Below are 16,553 nucleotides of genomic sequence, written 5' to 3'. Positions count from 1 at the left end.
CCCACCGTCCTGGATTATGATTCCATAATTGAGTGTTCTAGAGGTCACTGCATTTCCCCTATCTCTGCGGGGAGAGGAGGGGGTTGGATATTATTTTGACATGACCTCGCCAGCAGAAGTGGATGGCTAGCTAATAGCTGCCAGTTCTTGGCAAAATTGCCTTTTTATTGATAGTAATTGGGCACATAAGCCACTTTTGCATTGTCGCTTTGTCCAAATTGTAAAAAAAAAAAATTAATAATGAAAAAAATATTAGTGAACCTCTTTTTTTTCATTTACTTGTATGTGTTATATTTAAGTCTAATGGTATCTCTAAAATGCACTGAGCTTTGCATGGTGTAGTCAAAGCAAGAGAAGTTTATTTGTAGAGCACAATTCAACAACAAGGTGATTAAGGTGTTAAGAATGCATTTCCCTGTTTTCCCAATGATGCTTTTCTTATAAGAGTTGGTATAACAATAATACCTAAGACTATTGACCGGGACCTGAGAATAGCACCAGATAGTTGACAAGTGAAATTAAAGACAAAGGAAAAAATAAATGAAATAAAGCAATGGGCTCATTGGAGGTTTATGTATTGAAATAAAATGTGGAAGTCTCCTGGTCCATGCCAAGTCTTAAGATTTGGTAAATAAAACCTCTTATTAACAGCCATGCATGAAATAGTTCACAATTATCTATGATTTAATAATTAATAAATTGTTGAGTAATTATTTATTAAAAAAACAACAAAGTAGATTTGCAGAAGCAGTGTACGGAAAAACTGAACATCTTCCATAATTAAAAAGACTGTGAACCACTATTAGCAGCAATAACTAAATATTTGTGTATTGTATGATGTTATCAGGCTCTCTATTTAGTCCTTTCTTTTGTACAGTCTTGCATTTGTGTTCATTAAAGTGTCCTGGCATTCCTTGGGGCATAGCTCTGATATCATATCATATCATTTTAACAGTGTAAAGTCAAGACTTTGATTGGACCAACACAATACCATATTTTCTATGCTGTTGCCAATTTGCTGTTGTGCTTGGGGTCATTGTGCTGTTGCATGACCCAGTTTTAGTCAAGCTGTACTTGGTGAACAGATGGCTTCACATTTCACCTCTGAATTATTTTTGTATACATAGTTCATAGTTCATGGTTGTTTCAACAACTACAAGGTGCCAAACGTGGGTTTTGTAGTATTCTCATCCTGTTTGCTAATGATTAATGATTCAGTGCAATGTATAGTGTTTTTCTTAATCAGTTTTTGCAGTAAAGTGAGTAAAGTACTTGATTCTTTCATTTCCTTTACTATATTCTGATATATAAAACCTCAGAATTGAAGGAGGGTGTCATTTTTCACATGAATGTGCATCACGTGTAGTTCTTTTATGAAACGGCTTTTAGAAAAATAAATGGATGAAATATTTTTTCATTCAGTTTCCAGCTGAGGGGGATTTTCTTTACTCTGGTAGTGAATTGAGAGGAAAGAGAGATGCTCTATAGCATTCAGCTAAACTTCACCTTGATACCTCGCATAAATAAGGAAATGTCTCAATATAAAATCAGCAAATTGATTCACAAATGAGAAAAACCCTGAAGAATGAAACATTTTCTGTGTTGTAGTTCTCAGCAGCGTACGTGTACATGAAATAAAGAGTTATATAGTTTGAACACACATGAAAGCATGTTGTTGAACTCCATATGAGACCCTTCACTTACTGTCCTCCCCTCCTGACCTCATGTTATACTTTCCTTTACCGTCTCATCCGTTATTACTAGTGTTATGCTCTTTTCTTTTCATGCTTTTATCTAATTTCTATTTACCATTTAACATTCTTGCCTGGACCTGACCCAGAACTGTCTGCTGCTGATTGAAGTCATCAAATATTCAGCATAATGTAATGCTGGTCTTTCCAAAGTCCTTCCTTCAAGTAAACTTTTGCCGCTGACCTAACCCCAGAGTGAATAGGTGAATTATTCAAAAGTACCCTCTCATCAGCATGGGGCGTAGATCTACAGAACTATTTAACATTTACACTTGATGTGCTTTTCGTCCAAGGAGCCCACTGAAGCTGCAGTTGCCTGTGGAAGGGTGGGAATGGGGCGTGAAGGGGTGGGAATGGGGCGTGGAGGGAATGAGGGGGTGGAGGAGTGAGGTTCGGGGGCGTACTTCCTTTTTATTTTCTAACAAGCAAAAGGGATTTAGAGAATAAGGCAGTTTTGAACAGAACGTAATATATTGAATGAAACGATGTCAGCAATGTTTTATACGGATGGTCAAAGTGCAGGAAAAGAGTTGTGCGTGTGAATTTCAATAACAAGTATACCAGCGAAACCTCATAGCATTGTACATGCAGAAGGTTTATTCATTAATTAGTTTGTTAATCAGTTTATTTTTCCACTTTTGCCCCAGCATTCATTGACTTTGAGCTTGGTTCTGGAAGAGCACCCAGGATCACATAATCAGACGGTGTAGCAGCTTCCACCCACCATTTAATTTGTTCTGATTTCTCTGTCTAAAGCACACACACTACACCCACACATCCCTGCTTTGAAACAGCAACAGTCATATTACTACATGTTTTACTCATGGTGAATATTTTTTTTTCTTCTGGAGTTACAGACACATTTCTGTTTTGTTCATTGACATAACGAATATGAGAGATTTAGTCAGTGTTTGTTATTTGAAAAAATAAATAGATCACAGGCCGCCAATTGGTGACTGAAAAATGAGTTTTCAACCGTGTTGTTTTAAAAAATAAAACCCAGTGAAGCTACAATTCAAAAGATGTGTCATTTGTGGCATTGTGGTCCGAAGTTAGCTGTCAAATTGAGTATTAATTAAAGACACAGCCGTGGAAAGAGTCCAAATTATACTCTAGCTCCTGACATCTGTTTAGATCCTGCAAAGCAAATGAAAACACGTATTAGACAAATGCCAGAGGGAGTGGTGTGATACACAGGGAGAGTTCTGATCAATGGGCCACCGGTTCAGCATTTATCTCAAGATTCGCCATCAGAAAATTGTAGCCTCTTGTGTCAAAAATACAAATTTGGCCGCATTTGGTATTGACGTATGTGTGTGTTTATGCTTTTGCTCTACAAGACTGTGGATAATGCGCTTTGTATTCTAATCTAGGAGTGACAACTACAAGCCGTGTGCAGTTGTTGGCTGATTCAAAAACCGATATTGACCTGGGGAAAATAGGGAGAAGCAAAACCTCATCAAACTGACTGTACGTAGGCACTTCTGTTGGTCTCAAGGGACACCAGTCGAAACATCTAGTTAGCAGTGATTTCACCAACCATAACAGCTGTCCACTCCTGTCATAAACAGTATCGATCACGTTATTAGTTTCTCCTACCTGATGCCATCATAGATGTAGAAAATTGCTAAAAAAAAGTGGAAGGAAAAAGAAGAAAGGTCATTTGTCCGTGTAGGTTTTATTGAAATCCAACCATACAAGTTGAAGGAAAGAAAAAGGATTTCTTTCAACTTCTGCATTTCATAATTGCTAATGTGAAAGATATGGTTGTATATTCATGGGTTTTTGACATCTCTGGAGGTAAGAAGAATATGCTTGGCTTTCTCTATCAATGCAGTCACTTTTTCTGCTCACAAGGACATTTTGGTGCCCCAAGGCAAAGACAACCATGTCTGTCAGTGCATTAAATAGGATGGGAACCGCTGCTCAGTGATTTGGCTAAGGTCCCCACGCTGCTGAGCCCAGCCCCTTTGTAAAACTACCAAAGCTCCTCAGTGGCACTGATTGTCTTTTTTCCCGACTCCGATGCCTTTTTCTAACATGTGCAACAGACTGGGGACAAATTATTATTTGGGTCTTATTAAATTAACCAGTGGGATTGCTGTTGTGTTGTTCGAATGTTATTTGTTCGCCATAAATAGACCGTTGAAGAATATGTGTGTGATGCTAGGTTTGTGTGCATTTTGTTTGTGTACAATTAAACACATATCTTCATGAGAAGATCCTTTGAGACGGAAACAAGTCAGCAGCAACATTATTATTTTGCTACAAGGTGCCAAGATGCACCAATCTTTTGATATACTTGTGTTTGAATTCTGTCCAAAAGGATGATAAAACTACACCTGTAATCTTACAAAATATTTTCTAAATTTTAGAATATTAAAAAGTAAATGTGTTACAACCATGGGATGCGAGACACAAATGCACAATTTCCCACAATTCTTTAAGAGTTCAACAGGAAATAAGCATCAAAGGAAATGAGCTTGACTCGGAAGAAAATTCAGATGACCCAGCTTTCCACCAGCACTTGAATGCATCATGCGTGTTAATAATTTTTGTATGTAGGAGACTTTTTGATTTCGTAATAATCATTTAATTTTTTACGGTTTACAAATCATGTTTTTCACATACAAGTACACAAAGCTACACACAAAGAGGTATACAATCAAGTACTACGCACGCACAGATGTATTGAGTCTATATTTTCTCCATAAGGGAACGCCACCGGCTTGACGCTGTCATTTACCTTCGGAAAGCTGCATCGATGTGGAAGTGCAGTGAAGCAATTTGCCACCAAAACGCTGGCGGTATCAAGTTTCAGAAGGATCTTTCCTGAAATCATGAAACTAATTAGTTGACCTTCCAGTTTGGTTTTTCCATGAAAGAGAACATAGTTGGAGTGGAAGCTAACGGTTTTGGAAAAGCAAATGCTTTTAGTGCAAATGTTGCAGTGTAAGCAAAAAGAGAAATTGTGCGAGGAGGTGCTCAGTACGCCAGTTGAACAGGTCAAGCTGAAGGGTGAAGGTGAAAAAGCAACGCGTCGAGAATGATGTCTTACAGTGGACCGATCATGGGTCTGCATTGTGTTGACGCATAGACGGAACATTTTAGAAGTGCACAATGCAGAGCTCTGTGGAGGACGGCTCACACTGACCAGAGGCTCTACATTGCAACGCATGGTGTCACTTCAATGCTAAACGTATAGCGAATCAAACACAAAGTCTGAGAACCATAACCCAGAGTCTGTAACGAAGAATTCCAGATCTCTAACCGAGAATGCACTTATCTCTTTCAGTTACACCTTTCTTTTAGAAATGCTGATGCACAAAGTTCTCTGCTTGCATGTATTGCTGACATCAAGCAGTGGTTGGCCCAGAACTTCCTGCACTTAAACGAGGACAAGACAGAGTGCATTGTGTTTGAGGAAACCGTGACGACTAGTTTCGGCGCCTTATGTTTTCAGTCCTTATGTCAGAAATCTGGGTGTGATTTTTGATTGTTTTTTCAAATTTGACAGACAAGTTGATAATGCCGTTACGCCTCCTAGCCAAAGTGAAATACTTTAATAATAACTAAAGGCTGAATTATGCTTCTGCGTCAAAATGGCGCCGTGCCTACGGCGTGTGGTTTGGATCGACGCAGAGGACACGCCGTCACCTGCGGCGTCACTGACGTGCACCTCCCGAAAATTGTAACTACGCGTCGAGGAGACGCCGACCACACGCAGACCGAGAGGGCTGTGATTGGTTCGTTTGAAAGCGAAGCATTTCCGGTTTCCGGTTTGAAGCAGTAGTGAACTTCCAGGGCTCTTTTCTTCGTTTATATGTGATTTTTTTTGTTTTGGTTTTTTGCACAATAGTTGTCCTTATCTCTTTGATTTACTGTGACCGGAAAAAGTCGGATAAACCATTCAGAAAAAGATCGCTAACTAGCGGTCGCGGGGGGTACTGCACCGCGACCAAATGGAGTGACGGAGAAGTCCGAAGGGTTCAGCACGATGTCACGGCTGCGGCTTGTGCTCTGCGTTGGTGTGACGCAGAACCATAATTCAGCCTTAACACTAAAAGACGTGAACACATTACTCCGCTCCTCTATTCACTCCATTGGCTTCCTGTCCATTTTACAATTGGTTTTAAACTTTTGATGTTTGTTTTTAAAGGCCTCAACGGCCTTGCTGCACCCTATTTATCGGAGCTTTTAACGGTGCGTGAGCATGGCAGGGAGCTGAGATCCTCAAACCAACTGTTGTTGGGCCTTTGTAAATCAAGGCTTGAAACCTATTTATTTAGAATGGCTTACTTAGAATGGTGACACTATTTACTCTTTTTCTTTTATTATATTTATTTTTTGCTCTGTCTTATGATTGTATGTTGTATTTCTGTATTTTTTATTCTTTAAAGCACTTTGGTTCACCTAGAGATGGCTGTAAAGGGCTATAATATAAATAAAGTACATTTACATTACTTTTTTCACCATTAGTTTTAAAACCATCTCTGTTCAGTCTTTTTCAGTTGTCCTTTTTCTGTTTTCGGTTGCAATTCCTAAATGAGTGTCAAATCAGCATCATGTCAGTCTAAAGCAGGGGAGGCGGGACATCATTGGCTACTGAATGACTCAGTGCCTTACATCAACATCAGAGCGCCAAAATCATGCAGCAGGTGGAGGGAAGTTATTATTGTTTGCCCCTTCTTTATCATATATGATCAAGTTGTTCACTTCATTAATAACTTGACGTCAATCTGCAACACTTTTATGAGTAGAAAGTTATATTCTTATATATTAACATTAGGCACCCATTTTCCATATTTAACTGCAGCTAACTTGTGTAGCAGCAAACTGTGGTCAACAAATGCACATGGTGACTAAATTGTTGGTAAATAATTGATAAGGACCATGTTCCTGTAAACAAAGCATTGCTGAGTATGCTGAAAATCCCTTTCTACCTCCACCTTTCAGTGAGTGGTTTCATGCTGCCACGGATGTTGGTATTTTTTCCTTTTGTGAGAAGATGGTTATTATTCACTTTATTTTCCATGAGGTTGCTTTTACATAAAAACACTTTTGAAGTCTTTGGAAAAACAAGTGATTTTACCATATTTTGGTCAGAGAATTTAAATTCCTAAAATCAGCCATCTATCCTCTCAAAGTGTTTAACAAGAAAAAAAAAAGGATAAAGATTTATATTGTCAATATTTATGTTAAAAAAGAATGCGATTACCCTTACTGATATTGCTCTCCATCTTCTTGCCTTGCGTGTTGGTTTCCTTGAGTGCTCTGCTCACTTTAAATCCTCCACCACGTCCTTGAGGGGAGGTAGACGCACTGAAAACAGAAATAGCCCCTCATGCATCACTATAGTCGCATAATCTTCTTTGCTCCTCGTCTCACTCCATCTCCTTTTTGTCCTTTGAGCAAAGAAGCAGAGTTTTAACCTTTTATAGTTCCTGTACTATTTTGCACTTCTTCAGGGTCAGCTTTTACAATCATGTAAAAGTAAGTGCCCCTCTATTAATCCTATATATTTATGTAGTAAAAACATTATAGGTTATTGAATTACTATTAAGCAAATATGACCTCAGAGGAACATGTGAGTTAGGAGCCATATAACATCTTATATGGCATACACATTTTACCAACATTTTCAGCAACTGTAAATTATGTTTTACAGTTCCTCTCCTTCAGTGTTTTGGGGCCTCCCGTACTGATTTTGTTAAGTTTTTACAACTGCAAACATTTTATTTTTCTTGACCCACATGGACATTCCAAGAGACTCCAGGAAAAAAAACAGAGAACTAAAAGAATAAAGGATGTGCCAATGACTAAGTTATGGCTTTGATTTCCATTTCTGCAAAGGATGTTATTCAGTGGGAGCACCAATCTAATTCAGCTGAACCTCATGTGGCTTTGGGCCCATTAAGACATTCACAATGTGCTGGAAGTTTTCGACTATGTGATTCCCTAAATATTAGCTCTGGGATTTTTATTCATTCTTCCTCCAAACAAACATGTTTCTAAGTCACTTAATCAGGGGCGGATCTAGGATGTCAGGAGATCCGGGGCTTAGCCCCGGGGGGGGTTCCCGGTTTGGCGCCGTTTTCCCACTCCTTTGGACGTACAGTAGCTACAGCTCGGTTTGCAATAGCTCTCTACCACTACCAAAAGTTTTCTACCACTTTTAAATACACCTGGCATGTCCAAATTTTGGGAGATTTCTCTCCACTTTTGTCCCTTTTTATTGAGGTCACGATAGGCCTGCAGTCTTGTATCCCACAACTCCTCACACAGACTCACGGCCAAAAGGGTTTTTTCTTCAATCTTGATCGTCTCTGATCTACAACCTGCAAGTTTTTTTCTCCCTCCACCACCTTCTTTCCTATTGGACACCGCCGAGATGTCGTCACAGCGCGGCACGGTGAAATTAAAAAATGTTCAATTTGGGCGCAGGCAAATGTTTTAAGATATTTAGATCATTTTAGATATTTTGCGGCGCAGTGTCAGGCCAGCAGAGATCATTTTAGATGCTTCCCGTGCCCTGAATGCATTAAGTGACGGGAGCATTATTTTTTATAGGATGTTACTGGACTATCAAATTACGCTACCCCTGAAATATTGATTTAAAATGGCTGAATTGAGGTATAAGAATGCTGAGATTCATCCTGCAGTGGTAGTGAGGTGATTAGTATCTTACCTGAATGCATTAAGTGACGGGAGCATTATTTGATAGGACGTTACTGGACTATCAAATTATGCTACCCCTGAAATATTGATTTAAAATGGATAATATGGGACGTTGAGTATTTGATCCTTCAAAATACACGACCCATGACATTAATTGCATTACTTTTTGTGAACATTATACGATAAAGAGGAAAAATAAAACAATTATATCGCTTTATTTGATATTCATTCAGTCATTCTCGTTTATTTAACCAGGAAGGTCATTAAGAACACATTCTTATTTACAATAACGGCCTGGCAAGAGACAAGGACCACTTTGGGGGAAAGGAAGTGGTTTAGGGAGTAAAACAGTAAGATTGCAGCTCTGCAAAAGGTAGAAAACCCTTAAGAACCTTTTTCTGATAGGGTAGCAAAACTCGACAGATAGACGCTATCGGTTTATGCCGTGGTAGCATTTTTCGACGAAGCAGCAGAACTGGACAGAACAGCGGCTCGGTCTGCGCTTTGCGCCCAGAGCGGACGCTTCCCCACCGAGCTCGGCGGCGCGAGAGACGGCACCTGCCGCGGTGTTTGCGCTCCAATTGAACATTTAGACAAGACGATTTTTTTTTGTTTTTTCAGATCCGGGCACTTGCGCCGTCTCTGCGCCCAACCCGGCAGCGTGCGCCCTGTTGCGCGCCGCCGACCTCGGCGGCAGACCCTGCGCTCTTGCGTGGAGGCAGCACATACACAACCGCTGTGCGCCCTCTGTGTGAAAACCGCTTTAGCCAATCAGTGATTGTTGACATGGGGGCTCGCCTGCTCGGCCCCTCCCCGTGGGCGCTCGGCCATTTCCGTGGGCGTTCGGGCTCCGAAGCACCCACGGTTCCGGCGCCTATGGATCCGGGGCTTTTGGAAAAACATTCGGGGCTTGAGCCCAAGTAGCCACCCCCTAGATCCGCCTCTGCACTTAATAGTGGTTTGTAATGACTTTTTTATGTTATTTTACAGGAAGATTTATGTACAATTTATAGTTGTTGCTATACGTCTTAGAGATGGATCAGGTGCAGCATTGGAGTAGACAGGTGGCTGTAGACTGACATTAATGATTCACATGTGTCTTGTGCTTATTACAGTATCCAACCTTCCCACATTACATACATTTACCATGTTCAAAATTCAGCAACTTCTGCTCCAGCTGCCAGTGCTAACAAATATGAAGCAATAAAGGATGAGGCTAATGTATGAATTATTTCTGAGATAAAGGATGGAGACTGTGAAATTTGAGTGTCCCTTGGCAAATATCGTATGGCATTTAGTGGATATGATCTGCTCTTTGTTAATATCTTTAGGACCTGACTCTTTGGCTAGCTGTGTGCTGTCACTGTGCAAATACCAAGATCACGAATCACCAAAAGGCTTAGAAAACAGTACACGCTTAGTTGACATACTAGACACACGGAACATGCCAGCTTAGAAATTATATAAAAAATGACTTCCTACTCAAATGGTAATCCCTGTGTTTCCTTTAGAATCTGGGTGTCAACCTGCAGTAAGTTTGCAGTAGCTGTTTTGTGCCTCCTTCAGTCGTGTGTTTCCTGTTGTACATGTTGTGCGACATTTGAACTGGAATATGAACCTCAGGATTAAGTGTCATTCTTAGACAAACTGTCTACTTTAAACTAAAAGAAATCTGCATTAAATGTAACTAAGAATAACCTTATAGTCTTTATAGCTTTAATTAAATCTGAGACCTGTGTGTCATCACCCACTTTGAATTGCTCCTCGTTCCTGTTGCTCTCTGTAAATATCAATTAAAAGCAAAGACTTGGTGTCCTCAGCACTAAGTTAATCTCAGCCCCCTGGTTAACTGTGCGTTTATTATTCCACTTACACCTTGAACTTTGGTTTACATGTTCGTAAGAGCTATGGTGTAGCCATTATTTTGGGGGGTTGTGAGTGAAGGGTTAGGGCTGTCTGACCCCACAACCCAAAGGGTTTAGGAAACAAACTCAGAGCTAAGTGTTACAGTAAATGTCAACATAGTGAACTACACAGTCAAAATGCAATTCAGTAAAGAGCAAAGGATTTTAATAGAACTGAACGTTGTTCCTTTTTCTTTTGTGTTTCTGTTGTCAGATAACCCGGTGAGCAAATTGTTGCATACAGTGAAAAGTACAGAATGAAAGTCACGTCAAAAAGTTGCTATTTAAGAAACACCTCACAAGCATGAGTAGACATTCATAAAATACAATAATTTCCTCCAGGAATATGTATTTAAAATTGGCTATTATTGGTGACCAGAAGGTACTTCATCTCTCATATGAGCAAAGGCTTGTTTTCTATTAAACCTTTTATATCTCTAAAAAGCTCAAATTTATTGCAGTAGCTCCAACTAACTTGGCCATTACAACAACCTCGATGATTGCTCACACCATCCAGACATTATTGCATTTTTGGGTCCTTGCCACTGATCCACTCTCTGGACGTCTTTTTTTTTATTTTTTATTTCCAACATAAAAGCCTCCACCAACATTCCCATCACTCTCGCAGTGACGCTGTTATGTGCAAGCTTTCAATTCCCTGCCTCAGAATCAGCCACAATAAAAACTCGGGCCTAATAATGATTCCTAATTAGGAGCAGTAATTGGAAATAGCAACTTCATTAGTGAGTGACAGCAGCAGGTGATAAGACAGGGGAATACTGTGTAGCCAGTGATGCTAGAAACTCATTATCTGTAATGCATGCCCCACTTCTTAATTATTTGAGAGGATCCTCACACTCTTCACAGTTCCCCTCTCTCTTTGGATTTTTAAGTAGATCCTTTAAAAAGGATATTTAGGGTGCCACTGTTATCTGTGTTTGGGAGGTGGATGGCCTTGGGATGAAAGGGATGGAATGGAAGAGGAGCTGTAATGAGAATTCCTCTGCTCCGGCCTTTGATACAAAGAAGATTTCTTTTTTGTTCACTTTCTGTGTGCGTGTGCGTGTGTGTGTGTGTGTGTGTGCGTGCGCGTGCGTGTGTGTGTGTGAGAGGTAGCCTCACTGCACACTGCCGCACCTTTCAGATTTTTTTAGTGTGCTCGACATTGCCTGCCATCATTTTTTATTAGCAGCTTGTTAGTCCTGAGCAAATAGAAATTGTCACAAACAATGTGCAGGTTTAGTTTTAGCACACCACCAAAACATTTTTTTCCTTCACATTTCCTCTGAACAGAAGATTCTTTTAAATAAAGACCTTGTTAGCACAAGGAATATTCTTAATTTTTATCCATTATGTGTAGAAGAACCCGTACAGGGAGGACAGTGTTTATTTATGAGGGGATAAATGCATTACACATCGTCTCATAAAAAATATGAAGTAGATGAGATGTACAGGTTTCTAGCAGAAGCTAATTTGCGAACCCCGTCCTCGGTTAGGCTTCCACTTATGTGCTGTAGCGGAGCTGACTTCTCTGAAATAATTTGCCTGGTGAATGTCTGAAACTGACAGAGAAACGGAGAAGATTGTAACAGAGGCAAAAGGTTAGAAATGGAAAGAAGTCACTTGCTTCAATGGGATTGTTAATGATAATGCACTACTTGGACACAAAGGATAGGGGAAGAGAAGAAAGGTATAAGTAAAAAGGCAAAAGTGATTTAAGCAAACAGGACTCTACTAGAGTAACAGCAGTGAGTAGATGATTGAAAAAATCTGAATATTATCTCCTATTATATGCATTCGCATTGAGACCAGAGATGAAAAGTCAGAATTCACAAACTTAATGTAAGATGGACTAGAGATATTTCTTTCTAAAGGTAAACTGATACCCGCAGAGAGTGCAGGTGTTAATCAGTGTATATTTAAGGATGGAATTCTGTGATTGTGAAAAGGTATACAACTTAATCTGTGTTCACTGGCAGGACCAGCGACAACCGTGGAGCTGTAGCAGCCAGACAGCTGTCACATCCATCTTGTTTGAAATTCAAATGGATTACTTTTACTTGGATCAATACTGCCTGATAATGATGTTGTGACATTTTGGTGAGGAAATGTTATTTGCAGCCCAGTTCTAAGTAGGATGCTGTTGATGTATGTGTCTCCTTATGTGAATGACCATTGCCATTTTTCCTGAATATGGTTCTGATATTTTCAAAATGGAAACAACAGTACTACTTTCACTTATACAGTAAATGAATATTCTCATAATTTTGCTTTTGTATCAAATCACACTGAAATCCTGGGTTCATTTCAGCGCCTGACGGAATGGTTTAGTCGGTGACCATGATGTTTCCAATATTCCTCATCTTATTCAGTAATATGAAAGAAGAGCAAATCAAATCAGGGAATGACACTGGGCTATCCAAATGTAAGTCCGTAAATCATCTCACTGGTTGTTTCTGCGAAAAGCAATTTTACAATAATGTTCTTGTATCAGGTTTCCCAATACTGTTATACATGTGGAGTTTTAAGGCTATCGTTTGAAAGCTTTCCATTATACTGCATTCCTGAAATATCTCATCTTTCACTTATGAGACTTTTCTCAAACCACTTTTTTTTCTTCTTTTGGTTATTTTTACTGAAGGTATTTTTCTATTTATCCACGTCTTTCAGATGATTCCTTTTTAACCACCCAACCGACAAACTCCACGGGTCTCCCCATGCTGAATTAGTCTTAGGTGAAGCAGCTAGCTTTATGAGTGGCATCAGCCATCCATCAACCATGTTGAACACAGCCCTTTATCACCCTTGATCTATCCACTCTGTTGAATGTGCATTTATATGTACCCCGCTATACATCACTGCAGGATGCTTTATAAAGAGATGGATGAACGCCGTGGCATACTTGGTCTGCATTAGAGATACTAAATATTTTTGAGGACGCTTGCCATGCTGATTAACAGCTTCATAAAAAGCCCTCCCTTATCTTTAGACACAATTTCAATCACAGAATATTGCACACAGCCACTTGAAACTCAAGGAACGAATAGTGTTAATCTGATTTGTACTTGTTTGCTTTGACATGATCAAAATCATGTGAACACTGAAGAGCTTATGTATGTCGACCTACGGAGTGAAACTGTGGAACAGCCTGAGCATGGAGCTGAAACAAAGTCAAAACATATCACAATTTAAAAAACGTTTTTTTCAAAATACAGATGTAGATATGTACATTTATTAATATATGTGGATATATAGATTTATATCATGGATATAGATATGTCTTATGTAGGTATGTATAGATATATTGAGTTATATTATACGTACAGTATGTATGTATCTATATCTCTATTAATATATATATATATATATATATATATATATATATTGATTTATAGTTATATGTAGATATGTCGATATATAGATTTAAAGTGATTTTTATGTGTATAATTGGGGGTAAATATATGAACCAATGTATATGTAGCATATCTACTCTTATATAGTTATTCAATTACCGGTATATTGTTATATCATTGCTGTCCATTGTTCTCTATTATATTGTAGTATTATTGTAAAGTAATGATAATGTAATACTATACATTATAATTACTTCTATTGTTACATGCATACATAGTATCACAACTAAATGCTGGGCGTTTGCTTTGTTTTCTTTTTGTTTGCTTTGATTTGTTTTGTTTTTGACTATATTTATATATACATATAATTGAATCACTATATTGAATAGTTGTTAAAGTGTTTGGTTATGTGTGTTTTATAAGTAAGTTTATTGAAACTGTTGTTATATGTAGGAACGTATGTAAGATTCAGGGGCAGGACTCGATAAGTGTTTACTTCAATCCTACTCCGTTGCTGTTGGTGTATCCGTAAGGTCTGCCCAAGTGCTGTCTTACCTTCTGTCTACAAACATCATATTCTTTTTTGTACATGCATGTTAAAAAAAAGAAAAAAAGTTATGAGAGGGCCAGTTTGGTTTTTCATTGATTTTTTTGTTTCACTTTCTTCCTCCTTATCTGTCCATAATATCTTTTCATCTCTGGCTCCTACCTCCTCCTCTCTCACTCTCTCATACACTTCCCTGTTTTGCATCCCATCCCCTCTGTCCAGCTACTTAAAGAGTCAGCTGTGTTGTAGTGAAACATTATTAATTACCTTGTCATCCCTGGACAGTTGGCAGTGACAGGTTTAGACCAGCTCTCTTAGGAGGAAGGCGGACTCCGTCGCAAGATTAAAAAGCTTGGGGAGCTTGTCATAACCTGTCACTGGAATATTTAATGAAAAGCCAAAAGTGTATTTGTGTTTGTGTGTGTGTGTGTGTGTCTGTCTGTGTGTTTAGTCTGGAAAACGTGAAGGAATTAGATATGCAGAATAATGAACAGATGGGCATGAAGAGACTATGAATGACCAAGAAACAGTGGTGGTAATATGGGCGGAGATCTGGAAAAAAATGAGGTCAAAATATACAGTAAAAGCATCAAACAGAGTGAAGCAGAAAAGTATAACATGTGTTATGCAGTATTTCAAGAGCATAAACATAATAACTTTGGGCTGTGTATTTTACAAGGTTATCCTTCTACTGTTTAGCCCAAAAAGGAAGCCTCAAAGTATGTATTGATGGCAGAGGTAGCAGTAGGATTTTAGTCTGTAAATATGTTGAGCTCAGGTCAGTTTTGAATCTAACCTCTAACTGTGGAGTATTTATAATCCAATTCTGGCTCGTCCTCTTTTTTCAGTGTTGTTAAAACCAAGTAAAAAACTAAGTCCTGGAGGTTGATGTCAATGGACAACCCACCATCACTTACTTCTCTTTATATCTGAACAGCATTGCTTACAACACAATTGGAAAAGCGGTTTTATGTCTAAAATCAAACACATAAATTAAGCAAAACTACTTTCTCTGAGTCATGTCCGACCTAAATTAAGATATCAGATGGGATTTGTTGCTTACATTTAACATCCTAATGGAAAAGTCATGTCATATGTCCCGAATCTTCATTCTTGACGCTTTGCAGATAACCTGCATGCCAAGAATTTGTCTCCGCCGAGATGTATTGCTGAAACACTAAGATATGTCCAACCCTCTGCGGTGTTGTATATCCCGTTGAACTGTGTCCTGATGTGTTGAACAAGCACTTGAAGCCTGTGGGAGCTGTCTGTGGTGCTGAAACCAACAATCTCTGCAGCACTGCAGAGACTGTTGCCTTACTAGCCAGTTAACCACCACAATCATTTCTATCTTGCCTGAAACTGGTGGAAACATGACTTTTTTTTTTTTTTTTTAACCACATTATTATTTAGGATGTTTATTACAATGTAATGAGTGTTAATAGCAACCTGTTTGTGGGAACAAACAGGTTGCCATGGACATGCAGTGGACATGACAACATGAGACAAATTCAAGAGAAACCAGTTTTTTTTTGGTTATGACAGAATAAAGATCACTATGTCATGTCTGCGGTTTATGCTTTCTTCGGAGTATTATATAGGTTTTTGTGCATGTGAAAGTCTGCAGAGTAAAAAAGTCCACAGTCCATGTTATTCCTAGAAAAGATGCAGTTTCTTAAAGGCATCATTGTTATGCACAGCTTTGCTTTCTTTATCGACATAACAATTAACTACTATACTGTACCTTCCTGGTGTTTAGTGAGGCATTTGTGAATGAATGAGCTGCTGGCTTGGAATCTGTCATGTGACCAATCAGAAAGAGGCGATGCATGGCATTAATGCACATAGATCTTCCTTACCAATAACAGACCCCAACAATATCATTAAGAACTGTAAAGAACTCTACAATTTTCAATTTAGGAAAACTGTTAAACTCACCTACAATCACAGCTGTGTTAGTTTTTAAGATGTATTTCAGATTCATGTGACCACACTGACCTGTTTTTTGTTTCTTTGTGGCGATTTTTCTTTAGAGATTCGTTGCCATGTGCTGCCCCTCATTCCTCACGGCAGAAATATGACTCTTAAATTGTTACCAATGTCCGTACCATTATTTTTTTGTTTGTTTTATTTTCTAACATTATTGAAGTTTCAGTATTTCCCAAGCTTTCATTATATCAACAAACTACACAATATTTTATTTTTTTAATCTATTTTTTTTTATTTTTTGTTCCTCTTAGATTTAGAATCTAAGAGAATGTTAGAACTGGAGTCCTTCAGGTTTTCTCGTTTCCTAATGTTTAAATTATCCTAATTGGCT

The 16,553-nt window shown here is 38.7% G+C and overlaps 1 protein-coding gene across 5 annotated transcripts in view; it reads left to right on the top strand.

The window, feature by feature from the left end:
- The window catches only part of nrxn2b (neurexin 2b), a 966,013-nt gene that overhangs the window by 720,561 nt on the left and 228,899 nt on the right, over positions 1-16,553 (top strand). The gene's annotated exons all lie outside the window — the stretch shown is intronic.

The sequence above is a fragment of the Cololabis saira genome, chromosome 20 (genome assembly GCF_033807715.1).
Source record: "Cololabis saira isolate AMF1-May2022 chromosome 20, fColSai1.1, whole genome shotgun sequence".
Taxonomy (NCBI): domain Eukaryota; kingdom Metazoa; phylum Chordata; class Actinopteri; order Beloniformes; family Belonidae; genus Cololabis; species Cololabis saira.
Note: the sequence above shows the minus strand (reverse complement) of the source record. Positions and strands in the feature narration are given on the sequence as shown.